The 17878-nt window shown below is 44.6% G+C and overlaps 1 protein-coding gene across 14 annotated transcripts in view; it reads left to right on the top strand.

The window, feature by feature from the left end:
• LOC105472738 (TIAM Rac1 associated GEF 1) overlaps positions 1-17878 on the top strand; it is a 443930-nt gene that overhangs the window by 207908 nt on the left and 218144 nt on the right. For 8 of the 14 annotated variants that reach the window (XM_071095586.1, XM_071095584.1, XM_071095597.1 and 5 more), the window contains one exon: positions 12550-12730. The gene's annotated coding sequence lies outside the window, so the exon portion shown is untranslated. Of the gene's footprint in view, positions 1-7639; positions 7789-8112; positions 8209-8386; positions 8405-11867; positions 11886-12336; positions 12355-12549; positions 12731-17878 lie in introns of those variants that run through there. The other 6 variants (XM_071095598.1, XM_071095585.1, XM_071095590.1 and 3 more) reach the window with 5 other exon arrangements.

The following is a 17878-nucleotide window of genomic DNA, read 5'->3' as shown; positions in this document are numbered from 1 at the left end:
TAGGCTGGAGTGCAGTGGCGTGATCCTGGCTCACTGCAACCTCTGCTTCCCGGGTTCAAGCGATTCTCCTGCCTCAGCTTCGTAAGTAGCTGGGAATACAGGCACACACCACCAGACCCGGCTAATTTTTGTATTTTGAGTAGAGATGGGGTTTTGCCATGTTGGCCAGGCTGGTCTTGAACTCCTGACCTCAGGTGACCTGCCCACCTCTGCCTCCCGAAGTGCTAGGATTATAGGCATGAGCCACCATGGCTGGCCAGAGATGAACTTTAAGTTCTTGGTATTCCAGCGGTAGAGCTTTCCTAACTGAGGAAGTCTGTGTCTTTGACCAGGTTGCTATCTTAACCCCTTGGGCACATGTGACTCTTTCTCCTGCATTCTTGCTGAACCTGCCACTGTAATTTGGGAGGACGCTGGCTGCTGGTGAGTCAGACTGCCTCCAGCCATCTGGGTTTGACTGCGTCCTCCCTGCCAGGTCTCTGGGCCCCTTGCTTGCTTGTCTGGGGCTGAGCCAAGAATTTCTCATGTACCCACTTATTACGGTTTGCTTATTAATTCTAGATGGGCTTAATTTATATTTTTTTATTTGTATGTGCCTTTTGTACTAGGTTGGGACCCCAAATTCTATGTACGTATACTGCATTGAATGTTCATTTTATGGAAATATTTTTTAAAGGAGGTAATGAGTGGGACATACAGCAAGTTTATTTCTGTTGACCTGGGTACTGGGCTGAAGCTATCATGGTTTTATTATGTGAGCTTGAACAAGTCACTCACTCCTTCTGACTTCAGATGAATGAGTGATTTATAAGACCTCCTTTCTGCTCTTACATATAGAGGTCTATGACCCTAAATGTGTCACCCCTATGTTAGGCCATTTAATATTTTGAGACACAGGTTTGTCGTATTCTCTGATTGAAAGTAACCTTTGCATATTTGGTTTTCATTTGCATTAGGGAAGATGGCAGCAAATGCTCCTAGAGTGAAATCAAATGCCTGTGTTATTGGAAGGGAACATAAGACAAGTGGATTCTCATTAACATGTTTCCCTGGCCATTATTCATTAGAAGTCATCTAATTTTAATTGATTATGTGCCTGTGTTTAGTACAAAACTCTGTAAGGTGTCATGCGTTACAAACAGGTCTATGGGTGGGGTCCTTTTCACTTCACCATCCTACCCCTGTGCTAGGTATCTCCTCGTGTATTGGGCCATTCTTGCACTGCTGTAAAGAAATACCCAAGATTGGGTAATTTATAAAGAAAAGAGGTTTAGTTGGTGGTTCTGCAGGCTGTACAGGACGCATGATGCTGGCATCTGCTCGACTTCTGGGGAGACCTCAGAAAACTTACAGTTACGGCAGAAAGAGAAGCAGGAGCAGGCATGTCATGTGCCAGAGCAGGAGCAAGAGAGAGATGCGGGGAGATGCCACAAACTTTTGTACAACCAGATCTTGCGAGAACTGACTCACTCTCACGAGAAACTATCCATGAGAAATCCACCCCCATGATCTAATCACCTCCCACCAGGCCCTACCTGCAGCACTAAGAATTACAATTCAACATAAGATTTGGGTGGGTACAAATATCCAAACTAGATCACCTTCTTAGCCAGTGTCATTCTCCACTCCCCGCCCCAGTATGTTTTGGCCCCCCCAAATTTTAAAGTGACAGTTACTGTATCTTAGTATAAAATAAAAATCAAAATGATTCCCACCCATAAATACAATTAAATACCATTAAATTGGTTGGACCTGGTTGGTGCCGGGCCTTCGTCGCTCACCGTGTCTACCCTCACAAGGGTGGCCTGCTACTGTCCCACAGTAGGGACTCTCTGGGGAAGGCTTAGGGCTCAAGAGGTGAGCCCTCTGGGACCCCATCGGGAGGGGCCTCTGTTCTCTCTTGCGACACATAACTAGTGCCAGAACTGTACTTTTTACCAAACGTGATAACATTGAGAACATTATAAACGCTAAGATCGTTTAAGATACAGGGTTGGCTTATTTCCTGATTGAAAATTGTCTTGACATGATTAGTGCGCATTTGCCCATTTAGAGGCAGTGTTGGGCATGTGCCCAGTCCAAAGCCTGTTAACCCATGCATTCCATTGCCAATAGGCATCTCTTATTTGAAGTTCCCACTTTACTGAAGGGTAGGCAGAGTGGCTTCCTCTAAGTTACTCTTCTGGTTGTCGTTGGACCCTGGAGTTGAACCGGGTCTTCTCATTTTTGTATCCTTGCTTCTCTCATGACCAAATGAGGCCTCCCCGATGGGATACTCCCTGACCCAGCTTTTTCAAGAGGCTATACTGAGGATTATACAGCTATCCTGGCATTCTTTGAAGAAATGGCAGGACTGAAATTAGAACTTGACTTTTTGTCTTCTTAGTTATTCTATATGATCTTACTTCTAGTGCCAATAACAATTAGTATTGTTTATTGTTGCCGAGCAGGGAGGTATCTGAAACGTCCCAAACTAGGAAAAGCTTAGATGCTTTTACCCCCATGAACACATGCACCATTTGTGCAAGACACTCAGGGCCCTTGAAATCAAAAGCCTTACTGTGTATGTGGGTGGGACAGCATCTGGCCCCATATGGTTTATTGCTGGTGGGAGCTAAGAGCTCACGGATGTTTCCTCAGCCTTCTTTGTTACCTTTATCTAACTCTGGTTGCACTTCCTCCCTTTTCCCTTCACACTTTCAGCTACAAGCCTGGCTTCACTTATAAGAATGTGGGCTACCAAGGAGCCCTGACCTTGTGAACTTTGACTTGTTAGATGAAAGTTGTTCTTCTGTAAGGAAATCTAATTTGGGGTAATGAAAGCAATGGGGGCTTTAAAATCATAGAAACATATAATTGGAAGATAGAGCTCAGAAGGCAGAGAAAATTAAATCGAACATCATCATTTTATAGTCAAGGAAATTGAAGCCCTTGGATTTTAGGGAATTTGCCACACAGTCCCTGTAATGCATTCTGGAGGTGGTGTTTAAAAGCTATTAGAGTTTTCTGGCCTCTTTTTGGCTGGCCCTCTATTTTTTTAAGAATATCTCTATGTATTTGTTAGGTATTTCATTTTCAGATAGAGAGAACTATGTAAAGAGTCTCTAAGTTTGGTTGGCATAAGATTTACTCTGAAGTTGTAAAATATTCTTGTATTAAATCAAATTTAATGAAGACTATGCCCTAAAACTTTGCCTAAAAAGGTGAACCTTGTTTGTCTCTCAGAGAAAAGAAGGACCCCATCCAGGGCTGAAACAAGTGTTTCCAGTGTTTTCAAACGTGTCCGTATTCCCGAGCAGACCCTCAGATTACCTAGCATGGGAGTGTGTGGGATGGATCCATATTTAGACCTTTCATCAGTTTCAAATATAAAAAATTGATTTTGGCAATCTGTTGGTAGTCAACCACAAAATGTATTTATGAAAAACCTTCTGCATTTCCATAGCGGTTCTAAATATGGATTCCATTAACAAGATTCATATTTGGAACTACAGTGATGCTGGGAAATCATGTTTGGATTCAGGTAATTTGATGGTGTTAACACCCCTGTTGCGTATCACCCAATTTGAGGAGGAGGAGACTCTTCCCTGGCCTTGCTGCTGCTAACACTGTTGCTAGGTGACATAGGTGAGGACGGGTTGGTGCCAGCACTTCTTACCTTGTTTTTGTTCTATGGAGGCTTGAAAAGGTGGAGGTAAGCTCCATTATGGCTGATGGCTTCAAATTCACAGATCTTGAAGACACCTTGATTCCTGACCAGGTTGGTTCTGGAGACCCCTAAAGAGAAATCCAGAAAATGCTTGCTTTTGGAAGTCATCTATGTCACTGAGAATGCAATTTGAAAGGAATTTGAAAGCCCAGCTATTGTAGATCTAATATATACATATAGAGAGAGAGAGCAAGCAAGCTAAACACTGAGTTAAAATTTTTGGAGAGAATATACTTAAATAAACTCTCCATAGGTTTTCATTTCTGAGTGTAAATCCACTTGACAAAGGGAAAAAGAAGTTTAACCCTTTGTGACCTTTTCTCCACATGCCACATACTGTTTTCCAACATGAATTTATTTTTTATGTAGTCCTCTTCTGTCTGTTTAGCCAGCTCTTGTGCAAATATCCACTGACAATTCACATACCTTCTAAGGATATCATGGTTTTACAGTTTCTCTAAATGTTCGTGCATAAATCTTTTCTTTTGTGGTGATGTGTATGTTTTTGTATCATTTAGCATCATCCCCAGGTTCATCCCGATCTTGAGAAATTAACAACAAAAGTCAGCTGTGCTCCCTCTACTGGTTGCATTTCTTTGGAGCAGAAATACCGTGCATTTGTGCGTAAGTTCATTGTTGCTGATGGAGCTCGGACCTGTGTTCACGTTTTCTTTTCCAAAATGCGCATAACTTTAAAAAAGCAAAACTAGTGGCTTTCAAAACCGCAGGTTAAGAAACTGGTACCTTTAGAGGGATAGGGCATCTTCCTTACTGCCCACTTGTCTAGTAGTGTTGTGGCGGAATCTTCCTGGGCAGGAGGACGCAGCCCTTCTGCTCTAGGAGTAAATTCTTGGATGCTAAGTCCTGCTTCCCTCTGAGGCCCGAGGCCAATGCCTGGGGCCTCTCCAGTTCTGGTATAGTTGTATTTTCACCCACATCAGGTCAGCCCTTCTGTTCAGATCTGTGAAAACCTGCCCGCCAGTGTATGGAGCCAGCGGGGTTTATGTCACGTGTTCACATGTTGCTCGGACTCTTGATCTCAGGGTGTTCTTCTCTAGAAGCATCTACAGGGGACCCTTTATTTTTAGGCCTGAGAGATAGGGAAGCAGGTGGGGACTATTTGGTTTAATCCATCATGTATGTATCGCATCCCCACCACATATGTGGCTTTAAGAAAATTCAAGATGAGCAAACCTACTGTTCCCCACCTCCCCTTTTGAGAAACACTAAGTAACAACAACAAAAAGCTCTTCTCCCCTTCCATGCAGAAATTAAATAATAATATCAGAAAGAAGGGGAAAAAAGTATATGCCTCCCACCCCGCCCCCCAGAGCTAAAAGAAAGCTTCTTAGGTAATCATGAGACCAGAAAACCCGTAGGCAAGATGTGCTCCCTGTGTAAGCCCACTGCTCTGATGCTCTGACCGCTGACTCCATGGTGCTTGCCTTCCTCTTCCCATGAGTGATTTGTGACATTCTTTTCTATATGCTGTGATGAGATGAAGCACCTTCCTGTTCTGTGTGGAGTAGTTCCAGTGTAGACTCATAGTGGTCAATGGAGAAATGACTGATGGGCCTCGCTAAGGCCGTTTGTCTCTGTATCTGTCACATCTCTTGCTGCACACCATGTCGGCTTCCTGAAAGTGTGTGATGTCTGATTCTCAAACCAGTCTCTCCTGGCTTTCCATCCTCCTTCACCCATCCCCTTCCTGATTGTTTTCATCCAGATTCAGCATAAGTCGGTAGCTTGGTGAGTGCATGGACGGCAAGGCTGCGCCCAAAACCATGGGATGCTTTCCTGCCTCTGATCTCAGTATCTGCTTTCTTCTGAGTCCATATGTATGGTTCTCAGCGATTGAATGCTGCACAGTGGAAAAGGAGAAGTGTTGTTTCATGTTTTTATAAGTCCCTGGAGACTCTCTTCAAATTGATGATGCTATATGGAATAGATGGAATTCATTAATTAAATGACAGATGATAGTGAAACTTCTAAATCAGGGTTTCTCAGCGGCAGCACTATTGGCATTTGTGGCTGGATAATTCTTTGTTGTGGGGGCCTGTTATATGCATGATAGGATGTAGAGCAGCATCTCCAGACTCTACCTACTAGATGTCAGTAGCACCCCCCAGCTGTGACAACCAAAAATGCCTCCAGATACTGCCAAATGTTCCCCGGAGAGGCAAAATCACCTCCAACTAAGGAGCTTTGCTCTATCCAAACATTATTCTCTTTCTTCATTCTGTTCGTTTATTTATTTATTTATTTATTTATTTATTTATTTATTTTTAAGACAGAGTCTCACTCTGTCACCCAGGCTGGAAGTGCAGTGGTGTGATCTTTGCTCATTGCAACCTCCACCTCCTGGGTTCAAGCAATTCTCATGCCTCAGCCTCCCGAGTAGCTGGAATTACAGGTGCACACCACCATGCCTGGCTAATTTTTGTATTTTTAGTAGAGACAGGGTTTCACCATGTTTCCAGGCTGGTCTCAAACTTTAGACATCAGGTGATCCACCTACCTCGGCCTCCCAAAGTGCTGGGATTATAGGCGTGAGCCACCGTGCCCATTCTGTTCCTTTAGGTGTGTTTGTGGGCAGTCTTTTATTTACTTAATTCATTTATCAGGTAGTTATTAAATTTTCTGCCATACCAGCCTTGATACCAGCTTATATTCTTTACCAAGAATATAAAGATGAACCAGGCATCTCTTTCTTCATGTTCATATACATATGAATATATATGTGAATACATATGATATATATGAATATATATGGATATATATACATATATATTTGAGTCAAGTTTAAATGTATCTCAGAGTTCCCTTTTTGGAGTTTTGTTTCCAGGCTGCATCCCTGGCTGGCATTTGAGTCATTATGACTTCTTTAATGAGTGTTAGGTTTCTATTTTTGTAGCCTGTATCTTTGAGGAAAGTCCCTTGCAGTATGGATGAGTAGCCTAAGTTTTTGGCACAGCTTTTAACCTTATAAAATGATAATGCTCTATTAATCTATCAATTTCATCCATGAATGCTTCAACCATTTCAGATATAGCCTCTCACTTGTCACTTCAGATTTACTGTTTTCTTCTTTCGTGATTTCTTTCATTCTCTTTAACCAGCCACCTGAGGCTTCATTTAACCTGAGGGCATTTAAAGTTTTATTTAAGGAAACTTCTGTTTGGAAACCAAGGTCAAGCACAGCAGAGGGATGTTCATTGCATGGCTTTCTGGTAAACTTGAAGTTAGCATGTTCTCTTTAACATTTTTAGAAACCGTGATATAAAAATTGCTCATGGGAAATGAAATTTGGGGCAGTTTTCTTTCCAGGGGGAAGGAAAGAGGGATGTGTTTCAGCGAGGAAGAGGTTCACAGATAGTTTACACTATGTGAATAATTTTCATTTTTTATGCTACATGGTGGGCATGTGGGTGTTCATTATATTATTTTCAAATACATGTTGTGCATTGGAAATACTTTCGAGTACCTGTTAAAGAAAAGGCAGCCAACTGAAAGTTTGCTTCCTGTTTTTCTGCCCTCCACTCGTTTTCAATAGATGTTTAGGAGTTAGGTCTCCACTTGATGAGCTACCCACGTTTCTGCCCGTGAAGGGCTGGTGGGGGGCGCATAGGTAACATTGCTGGCCTTTTATATCTTTTAAGAGGCGCTGCTTTTTTGCCATGTGCTGTAGAAAATTGTCTGACAGGCGCCCATGCTTTGTGCAGGGTGACCAGGTTCACCTGTAAATTGGGTAAGACCTTTTTGAAATACATTGCCCCCAAGGATGCGGTAGGGAGGGTGCTGGGATTCTGAGTGACAGCCGGCGAATGCCAGAGGGAAGAATTAAATTGGAGAGGGAGGCGGAGAGGAGGGAGGTGATGGTGGGAGGAGGAAGGGAGGAGCGACCAACCCTCTCCAACACACCCAAGTGACCAGATTCATCATAGCACGAAACTTCACAAGTTACACCCACTGCCTCCGCCAGCAGCCGGGGAAGGCTGCTGCTTCCTCATTTGTGTTACTGGAAGTTCGAGACATGTGAAGCCAGACCGGGAGAAACGTGCGCGCCCTGTTGAGCAGGGGTGAGCTTGAATTTTGAAATCGATTCTTTCCACCGGCGAGTCTCTTTGTGTCGGGTGGTCGGGGGAGGCAGCCGAATGTGGCTCTGAACGAGGATAGGTGAGAGCCCCGAGCTCGCTGTGCGGCTGGGGCGGGGGAACCGTGCGCCCCGGAGCCCCTTCCCAGAAAGAGCAAGCGCGTCTCCAAGCTGCGTCCCGAGGCTCGGCGCGCGTTGCCGGCTGAGCTGCAGGGGACGCCGGCGACGTTGGTTCCGGCTCCAGGGTAGAGATTCGGTCTTTGAAAGCTTCATCTTTCCCCTTTGACTTCTGTAAGCAAGGATCGTTGTATGGGATACGGGGTCGGGGAGGAGACTGCGGGATCACGTCACCCACCCAGGATGCGTCCTGCCCGGGGCTGTCCCGCTGCGCGTTGGGTAATTGCAGGTCAGTGCCATTGAAAAAGAACCCCATGGCAGGCTTGGGAATCAAGTGAGCAAAAAGTTCCGAAGGAATATTCGGAAGCTGTGGCTCCCGACCGCACCTGGATGGGAGTTCTGGAGTGGGACATCGGAAGTCTCGTGTTTCTCATTAATTTTACAGCTGATTAAATTAGTTCGGCTCTAGGTTCCTGGCTGTGGAGGTGTGATTTGTTTATCTGGATAATTTTTTCTTTTCTTTTCTTTTCTTTTTTTTTTTTAATGTCTGTCTTTCTGTGAAAGCTAGCTTATCTTCGGATTGATTGCCTAAATCAATTTTGGGTGGGGTGTGAGAGGAAGTTTGGGTGGAAGGTGGCACTGGGGACTGGGCTTATTGCAAGTGACAGTATCTCCCCGCAAAGGATAAACCTGGCTCAAATGAGGCTTCTCGCAGATAGGCTTTAGATTTTATTTCAAGTTTGGAGCTGGTCAGGGGGCTTCCATTTGGCCTGTGTAGCTTTTGCTCAGTGTGTAGAGGTCAGAGGGAGGCTATTGGGTTAACTGTTACCTGTTGCACTTACTTCATACCTGATCAACAGCTTAGTGATACACCAGCAGTTGGAGCTGGCTTTTGTTCTTTGTAAGCGAATCCTTTCATGAGAATGTTTACAGAATCATCTTACTTTTAGGGGAAGAAATGAAGGTGAAAAATGTGTGGCTTCTGTTGTATTTATAGCAAGCCAAATGTTCTTTCCCGGGTCTTGGCGGGGCGGCGGACAATCAGGAAAATGTCAGTAGCTGATTTTATCATTTTTCTAATATCAAAGTGGAATTGTCTGACTCTCTCGGCATACCTTCCCTTGAACTTTGGGGGGTCGGAGGCAGGTTGCTGGGGCCACAGTTCACTTAGCTTGCTCTGACTCTCCCACTTCCTTGAAGTTAAAGATACAGATGGAAAGGAAATTACTTTTCAACCAAATGAGACATGGCTTAGGGAAGACCAACAGGTTGCATGATCCAGGGCTAGAGCCCTGAGTTCTAGCTCATTTTGGGCTCAAGAAAGGACCCAGCTGCAGGTCGATGTAACTGATGCTGACAGGAGGCCTGTGACCTGCTCCCTCATGCCCCTCCACCCCACAAGGAACCTTTAGTAACTCACTCAACAGGAAAGACAACCAAATTGGATCTCATGATAATGCTGGTGAAACTGACTAATAGATGGAGTTTTATGGAACAATAATTCTTAGCTACAAAAAGGGGAACTGCACGATTCACAGAGCAAAGGTTTTTAGATATTGTCACATGTGACTGTTAGAAGATACCATCATGAGGACTTTTGGAATTGGGGTTAATGCTACTATATGACCGTGTAGATGTGAGAGAAAGTGGCAATTTCTGTATCATTATCTTTTCATGTTGTCTCCCTGCCTCTCCCAGTAAATAAGCTGATTTGTCTCTGGTTGGTTATATTTTTAAATTTTATTCACTCATTTCTTCTTTTTAGAGATGGAGTCTTGCTCTGTTGCCCAGGCTAGACTGGAGCTCCTGGGCTCAGGTGATCCTCTCGCCCCAACCTCCTGTTGTAGCTAGGACTATAGGCGTGTGCCACCTTATCTGACTGTTTTTAAATTGTAAATTTGTTTAATAGGTACCAGATCATTAAAATTGTTTGTTTTAATAACTAATTTTTACAGAAATTTTCCCATTTTATGTACAATTTAAAATTTATTGGTATCATATTGAACATGATATCCTCATAACATTTTTAAAGACTGTATATCTGTAGATATGTTTCCTTTTTCATTCATGGCGTTATGTGTACCTTTTCCCCATCAGTCTTGCTAATGTATTATCAATTTTATTGGTCTTTTGGAAGAACCAACTTCGATTTTTGATGGTATCTTAATTGGAACACAAACAAAGGCCACCTCCTTTCTTGAGTTTATATTCATTTTTAAAATTCTGCCCAGTGGAACTCTGTCAAAAAGGACCTTAAACAGCCTTTGAAAATTAGCAACTGAGTTCCTTAGCTGTAAGTGGGAGGACACCACATATGTATCTTTGTATCTTTGACATAGATTATATTTTTTCAGTTTTATTAAAATATACTTTCTGTTTGTGAACACCATGCACAGTGGACCAAATTGTTCCAAGATGGGTTTTGTGTATTCATTGAGGCACACCCTGTGATATTGTTCTGGAAAAATGTAACTAGAATTTACATAAGACTTACTGGTAATTTAAAGTGAATTGTAGGTACTTTCAACCCACTTGACAGTACAGATTTACCTTGTACAACAGCAGAACAAATTTGCTGTAATGACTGGAGAAGACACTTCATTTTGGTTCATATTTAATGCATGAGTCTGAGCATTTTAAAGTTTTCTCAGAACAGATTTTTTCTGAGTATATCAGAAAGGATGCTGGAGTCAGAAAGACCTGGCTTTGAATTCTTGCCCTGCCACTTTTGACTGTGTGGCCTCAGGAAAATTGCCTAACCTCTCTGAACTTGTATTTCCTCAAATGTGATCTGGAAACGGATTGTGAAATTGCACTGTGAATTCAGCGTATAATGAGATTTCATTATGAATATTCATGTAAGGTTTCTATCCTTCGCTTGGCACAAAGTAGGCATTTAATAGTGACATTGAGTGTTTTCAGTGTAACGATTAGTGTTTTCTGCCTCCTGCCCTTTTTTGTCCTACTTCCAACCTTACCACGTCTCTCAATGGAAGGTGAAGGAAGGTGAAGTTACTGTAGTAGAATAAAACAAAAACCACTTCCCCCATTTGTTCTCTCTTCATTATGGGCAAGTTCCATATTTTCAGTATTTTTATCTTATTTTCCTAGTTGATTATGTTACCATTTCTTCCCTCCAATTTTTATCTTACTTTCCCAGGATTTTCTTTTTTCTTTTTTTTTCCTGTCTCATCTCCTTAAGGATCTTATCCACTGCTCTGTTATTTTTTTCTTTCTTTCTTTTTTTTTTTGCCTGCCTTTAGTGTAAAAATGAAATGAGTACAAAGCCCAAAACTTGGCAGCGACTGGGATGTAAGTTAGTGGGTTGCTTCTATGAAGGCAAAGTGTGTTAAATTTAGTTACTCAAGAATTTAACTTGGAAGCTGGTCATGGTGGTGTGTGCCTGTAGTTCCAGCTACTCAGGAGGCTGAGGAAGGAGGGTTCCTTGAGCCCAGGAGTTTGAGGCCATCCTGGGCAACACAGTGAGATCCCATCTCTAAAAATTAAATTAAAACAGGAAAAGAATTAAACTTGAAGACAGAGAATGCTGGTGACTGCCATAGCATTTTTGTGCCACAGACTTTGGAGTACTGTTTCAGACCCTGGAGTTTCTAAGCACTTTTGGGGAAGTGTTGATTGTTTGGTATTATGGTTGATGTTGTAACCAAAAAGGGACAATAAGAGCATAGGACAGAGGAGCTTGACTGGTTAATATTCCCCGACAAGGGAATCTAGCATTATTGAGTTTGCCCAACACTGAGCCATTGGTTCTTTCTAGGGTCTCTCAGTTGACAAGGTCCTAGGGCATTAGGACCTTGTCCTGTGTAATGGCATAATTAGTTAGCATTTATTTATGCATCTAGTATTGAAAGGGACTGGACTGGGGATGGGAAGGGATTGTGAGCTGGGAAAAGGCTTCATTGGCTTTATGGTGCTATGCTAAAGTCGTTCTGCTTTGCTCAAGGAGTGAGTCTTGTTTTACATTTGGGGTAGTGAATCAGCTTCGAGTGTGGAGTTATTTTCGATGAAGACAGATTGACTAGCTGCACCTGGTCTGGCCTGCCCGCTATGACCCGGTGGTGCTATTTTGTTCTAGCCAATGCTTTCATGAGAATAGAGAACAAGGAGGCGTAGTTTTCATAAGTATTTTGCAACACCCGCTTCTCCAGTTTATTTTGATGCCGTTGCTTGAAAACAAGTGTTAGTATGGCTTTCATTGGTAAAACTTTTAGGGAAGAGATCATCACTTTTGGAAAGTTTTGTTTCTTGAAATGGTTGGGGTGGATTGATGTGTGAGCTCTTGTACTGAATCGTAGAGCTGCCTCTAGTACCTTGCAGCCACATGCTTCAGTGTTTCCATAGACTATGAGATTTTGCTGGGCAAGAATCTCTATAGTCGAGGTGCTTTCTACAAAGCTGTTGAGAACTAAGCCTGGTAAATGCTTCTTTATTAAAATATGAATTGCTTATTAAAATATCAATACTAAATACTAATGTATTGAGTGTCTGCAACATGTGAAGTACTTTTCCTGTGTTATCACATTAATGTTTCTGAGGATAATCTTGCAATCTCTAGAGGTATATAAAAAAGAAGCACAAAACCCATTATTTTCTTATGTTGCTCTTACAGGTAGAATCACTGTGGACTGAGACCCACCTTTCTAGACCTGAAGCCCAGGAGGAGGAAGAGGAGGCTGGTTGGTACCATGGGGGATGATGCTCTGAATCCTAGCGTCTCACCTAGTATGTGAGCAGTCCCTGCAGATGGCACATTTGGAGATCTTGACAAAGCCTCTTCTGTTTCCAATGGGGTAAGTGTGGCGTTTGCAGAAGGCTGGGGAATGAGGATTGAAGCTTTTAAAGTCTTTATTATCTTGATCCTGCCCAAATCCACCTTTTTTGGTACAATAGAAAGTTCATTGTTTGTGACGATTGTTTTGGTGGTTAAAGGGTTGCTGAGTCTCCCCACTTGCAATCTGAGGCTTTGAAATGGGTTTCCTGGGAACCCTTCCCATTCTTCCTGGGTGGTTCCCATGGTTATTTTGTTTTGGAGTTGGCTGCGGGTAATCCTCTGTCTTTCTGACTTCTCTTTTGCCTGCCCCCATGATACTAGGAAAGGGGAAGAAGGAATTGATTTGGATGCAGCTGGGGAAACTTGGTATCAACATGCTGGTTTGGGGGCTGTTGCGTGTGGGTTCACATCACTTTTAACGAGACAGGGTGAGCATTGATGTAAACTGCTAAGTGGTTTTGTTCAAGTGGGAATATTTCATGCGGTCCTCCCTGCTGCGGTGAAACTGGACGTCTTTATTGCGTGACAGGCTTGGGACTTTCACAGAATGGATCAAGTGGTCGCCGTGCAACGTTCGCAGTTACTCCAAGAGAAGAAATATGCTGCAAAGACACCCTCCCTACTTCCTGTATGTGGCACAGACCGCTTCTAGGGAATTCCAGCAGAAAGGGCTGTGCGGACTTCAGTTTCCCTTCTGCTAAGTGGGAATGGTCACCTCTGCCCATGCAGTCCCTATGTACTTCCTAGGAGGAGAATGACGTAGACCAAAAGGGGCTTTCTAGCTATGCGAAGTTGGTTTGTTATTTTCAACTTTGCCTTCCTCTCGTGGACAAACCCACCTCGACCTTGTTAGCAGGTGACATCGAGATGCATTATTTAACCTTTACCAGGTTTGGCTCCTATGTTGTTGGTCCAGAAATTGAACACAATAGGAGACTGCGGACTTGAGAGAAAGCAAGAATCACAGATGCTTCCTGAGGCGTGCGTGATTCCTGTAACTTTCAGTTTCCCACCCTGCATTCCGGGTCCTGCTTTGCAGATCTTGCTGTGACTTGTTCCTCCAGTCTTACCTGCTGCTCCGCTCTGCCTGCATCCAGACGCACAGCGGCGTAGCCACTCCTTTCTCTGAATGTACACAGTGGCTTGGAAAAACCTTTCTTTCAAGGGCTCTCTGGACATGGAGCAGATAAGACCTCCGAGTTGACCTGGAATATGTGCACCCTCCTCAGGGTTAGCCCTTGCTAGGGATGCCCTGGGGATACAGGGACTCCCAGGTAGTTAAAGGGAATCCAGCCCCTAAGGGTACCCTCTAACAGAGAGCAGAGTCAAAGCACTCACTTTCCCTGTGATAATACAGACACATTGTATTATCATAATTAGGTTACGTGCCTTTTTCAAGGGGTAAAAACAATAATAGGCCGGAGTGCAGTGGCTCACACCTGTAATCCCAGCACTTAGGGAGGCCAAGGTGGGCGGATTACTTGAGGTCAGGAGTTCGAGCCAGTCTGGCCCACATGGTGAAACCCTGTCTCTACTAAAATATAAAAATTAGCCAGGTGTGGTGGCGCATACCTGTAATCCCAGCTACGCGGGGAGGCAGGAGAATCGCTTGAACTCAGGAGGTGGAGCTTGCAGTGAGCTGAGATTGCACTACCACACTCCAGCCTGGGCAACAGAGCGAGAGACTGTCTCAAAATGATAATAATAAAAACAACAACCATTAACCCTTTGGGGCACTGGCTGTCCACGTTCAGCCCCTATCCCTTTGCATCCCCTTCACCTGTCTGGTGAATTCCCTCTCCCTGAGTGCTTTTGCTCCTGCTGTCTTTGGTGGAGGGTGCCCTTAGGGGCTGGATTCCCTTTGGCCAACTACCTGGTAGTCTGTATACCCCCAGGGCATCCCTAGCAAGGGCTAACCCTGGGAAGGTTGCACATATTCCAGGCCATGGCTGAGGTCTTATCTGCCCTGGGTCTAGAGTGCCCCCAGGGCTTCCGTCCCTCCAAGGTCTCCCCTACCTACTTTCTGGTTTTCTCTGAAAACACTTCCTAATCAAAAATGTATTCATGACTTCTCACCTCTGGCCTCAGTAACCTATTCAAAACAATAGCATTCGAAAGTGAGGTACCACGATTTGAACCCAGGCAGCCTGGCCCACGGAGTCTGGTCTCCTGATCACTGTGCTATTGTGTGTTCCTCCAGGGTGGGCTGCTTGGACTTCTCTTTATACTTGCTCCAGCATGGCTATAGTGACTGCCATAGCGTGCCTAGTAAATGTTAGCTGAACAAGTGGCCACACAGCTTGCCAGAATCAGCTTTGCTTTACTGAGTCCTGTCTCAGGGCGCCTGTCCTTGTTGGTTACCCCCAGTGGCCTCCTGTCTGCTCTCTGCCGATTCAGATTTTACCTCCTTCAGGGTCAGTTCAAGTCCACCTCCTCCCGCCTGTCCTTCTGGACTGCCCCAGTCACTGTGATTTTTGCCCCTCGGAACCAGTGTTCCTTCTCAGATGATGTTACCCTTCCGAGCTCTCCCCCGAAGTAGGATCCTGAGTCCCTGAGAGCTGTGACTGTGCCCTGTGCCACATGTGCCGCAGTGTTGAGGGATTCTTTTTGGGATTAAACTCTGGTCAGAGCTGTGCAGAGAAATGCCAACGTTGCTTCCAGGTTCTGTGAGCAAAGGAAAATAATGAGGTTAAAGAGCAAAACTAAAAAAAACACACACACACACACACGGGGCAAATCTAAAAATTGTTAGCCCATTTCTTTGTGAGCCTGTGTGTGTATTTTCACACTGCAGCTGCTCGAGTTGAGTCATAGAATGGATGTGTCATCTCTTGGCTTCAGGCACAGTGGCTAGCCCGTCTTCCCCCCAGAGGGAGTTTAAGCGCATTTATGTGATGAATAATGTGGATTCTCCCCCAATACTTGGAATGTAGTTCAACAGATTTCATGCAAATGGTAGGTGAAACATGTCAAGCGTCTTTTGTCCCCCATTCGAAAGATAACAGAAATATGCCTCAGCAGAGTCAGTGCGCTGAGTCTTAGCTGATGGCCAGCCGAACGCTGCGGTGGCTTCTCTCTTCACCTGTGCTGTCTTGGACATCTTCTGTCTCCTGGGTGCGCCCCCCATTGTAAGGCTGTGGAAGGAGGGCTAGGGCTGGAAAGGAAGATGCAAACATTGAATGCCTACTGTGTGCCTGGCATTCTTCTGCTTTGTGATCTCTAACAGAATACATGATTGCAGCTCACAGCCCCTCTGGGCCTGTGCATATTCTCTTCTCCAAGTCTACTTGGTGGAACCTAGGGAGCTTGACTAAAATCGCACTATTGTGGCAGTGACCCTGGACTTGAACTGTGTTTTATCTGATTTCTAAACTCGTGACCATTCCCACACATCTTGACCTCTGGTTCTGAATATAAACAGAGACATTTAGATGAGGATGTCTAATGGTCATATTAACTCTAGAATTTGGAGATTCTTGAGTTTATTTCTTCTTCTTCTTCTTTTTTTTTTTTTTTTTTTTTTTTTTGAAACAGAGTCTCGCTCTGTCACCTAGGTTGGAGTGCAGCGGTGCGATCTCGGCTCGCTGCAACCTCCGCCTCCCAGGTTCAAGCAATTCTCCCACCTCAGTCTCCCAAGTAGCTGGGATTACAGATGTGCACCACCATGCCCAACTAATTTTTGTATTTTTAATAAAGACGGGGTTTCACCATGTTTGCCAGGATGGTCTTGAACTCCTGACCTCAGGTGATCCACACGCCTCAGCCTCCCAAAGTGCTGGGATTACAAGCCTGAGCCACCGCACCTGGCTTGAATTTAGTTCTGATCTAAATCTTTTCTTCATTAGCCAATTCCTCCTGGCACTTCACTGTTCATGAACCTGTTGAAGTCATTATTGTCTGAAATACCATGTTTAGGTTTAACTTTGTGGAGGGTTGGGGGAGGCGGTCAGGTAATATTTTTAAAACTGCAAAATTAGGGATCTCATGTTATTTTTAGATGCTCATCCACAGGTGAAACGTATCAGGCTGGTTCTTTGAACACCCTCAGGAAAGTTAAAGAGATTTGATGCTTCTCTTTAGGAACCAGGAACCTCTCCAGTTAGACCGAGGACTCTTCTTTCACTGTCGTGTTTTGTGGCACAAACGGCCTGGGATGTCGATGCCTTGGGTCTGATGCAAGATACCCTGGAGCCTTCCCTGGCCTGTCCCTCTCCTGCCCATGTTGCGTAAACATTGGCATGGCAGGGACAGATGGCCACTCCGGGAACTCCTTGGATGTCACATTTGGTTGCCTGGGTGGGGGGTAGGGTGGTTGCAGCCAGTCTCCGCTGGGGGGAGGAGAGGCCGACTGGGAAATACCCCCACGGCAGTGGGTAAACACCAGCTCACCTCCGGAAAGGCTGGGCGCCCCGTTACGTGTGCAGGCTGGGGCGGTAATGGAGTCAGATGCACATAAGTGTGTTTAGCTTGGGAAGGAGCCAGTCTGCTCAGAGCACACAGCCTTTTCCCCCTGCTCCTAATTGATGCTCAGCAGTTTGCTTTGCTTACAGGGATGGGAATGAACCGTGTGGGGGCTGTCAAGGGAGGGATGGGCTACAGATAACTACTTTCAGAGCTCGGAAAAAATTCTTTCCAGAGGCCTGGGTTAGCTTTACTGGAGGTGCAGGTGAGGGTATCTGAAATCCCCAGAGAGTTAAGATAGAGCAGTTAGATGCCCTTATCAGTGGGATTTTTTGCTGATCAAACAGCATCAATATGTGTAATGAGGACTGAAGCATTGATGAAGAACAGCCGAGTGCAGCGTTTCCTGCATAAAATCCCATCGATTCCGGAGACTGAGCAGGGGGAGAATCCCTTGAGCCACGGAGTTTGAGGCTGCAGTGAGTCAGAACCACGCCATTGCACTCCAGCCTGGGCAACAGAGTGAGATCCCAAGTCAGAAAAAAAAAGGGGAGGATAATAAAGAAACAGCATCCAGGCTGGGAGGGCAGGAGGCAGCAGGATCCCTCTTCAAAGAAAGCACAAGAGTTGACGTTAGGTGAAAATAAAATGGGTTTTTCGCGGTTTCAGCTTTAGAGTGGAACACCAGGGGTGGTTGCAATTGCCTGCATGCAAACCAAGTGTGGGGTTGAATCGAAGTGGAAAAGCCTATAGCCATAAGCGTTGA

The sequence above is a fragment of the Macaca nemestrina genome, chromosome 4 (assembly GCF_043159975.1).
Source record: "Macaca nemestrina isolate mMacNem1 chromosome 4, mMacNem.hap1, whole genome shotgun sequence".
NCBI lineage: Eukaryota > Metazoa > Chordata > Mammalia > Primates > Cercopithecidae > Macaca > Macaca nemestrina.
The sequence above is the reverse complement of the archived record's forward strand: the minus strand, read 5'-3'. Positions and strand labels throughout refer to the sequence as shown.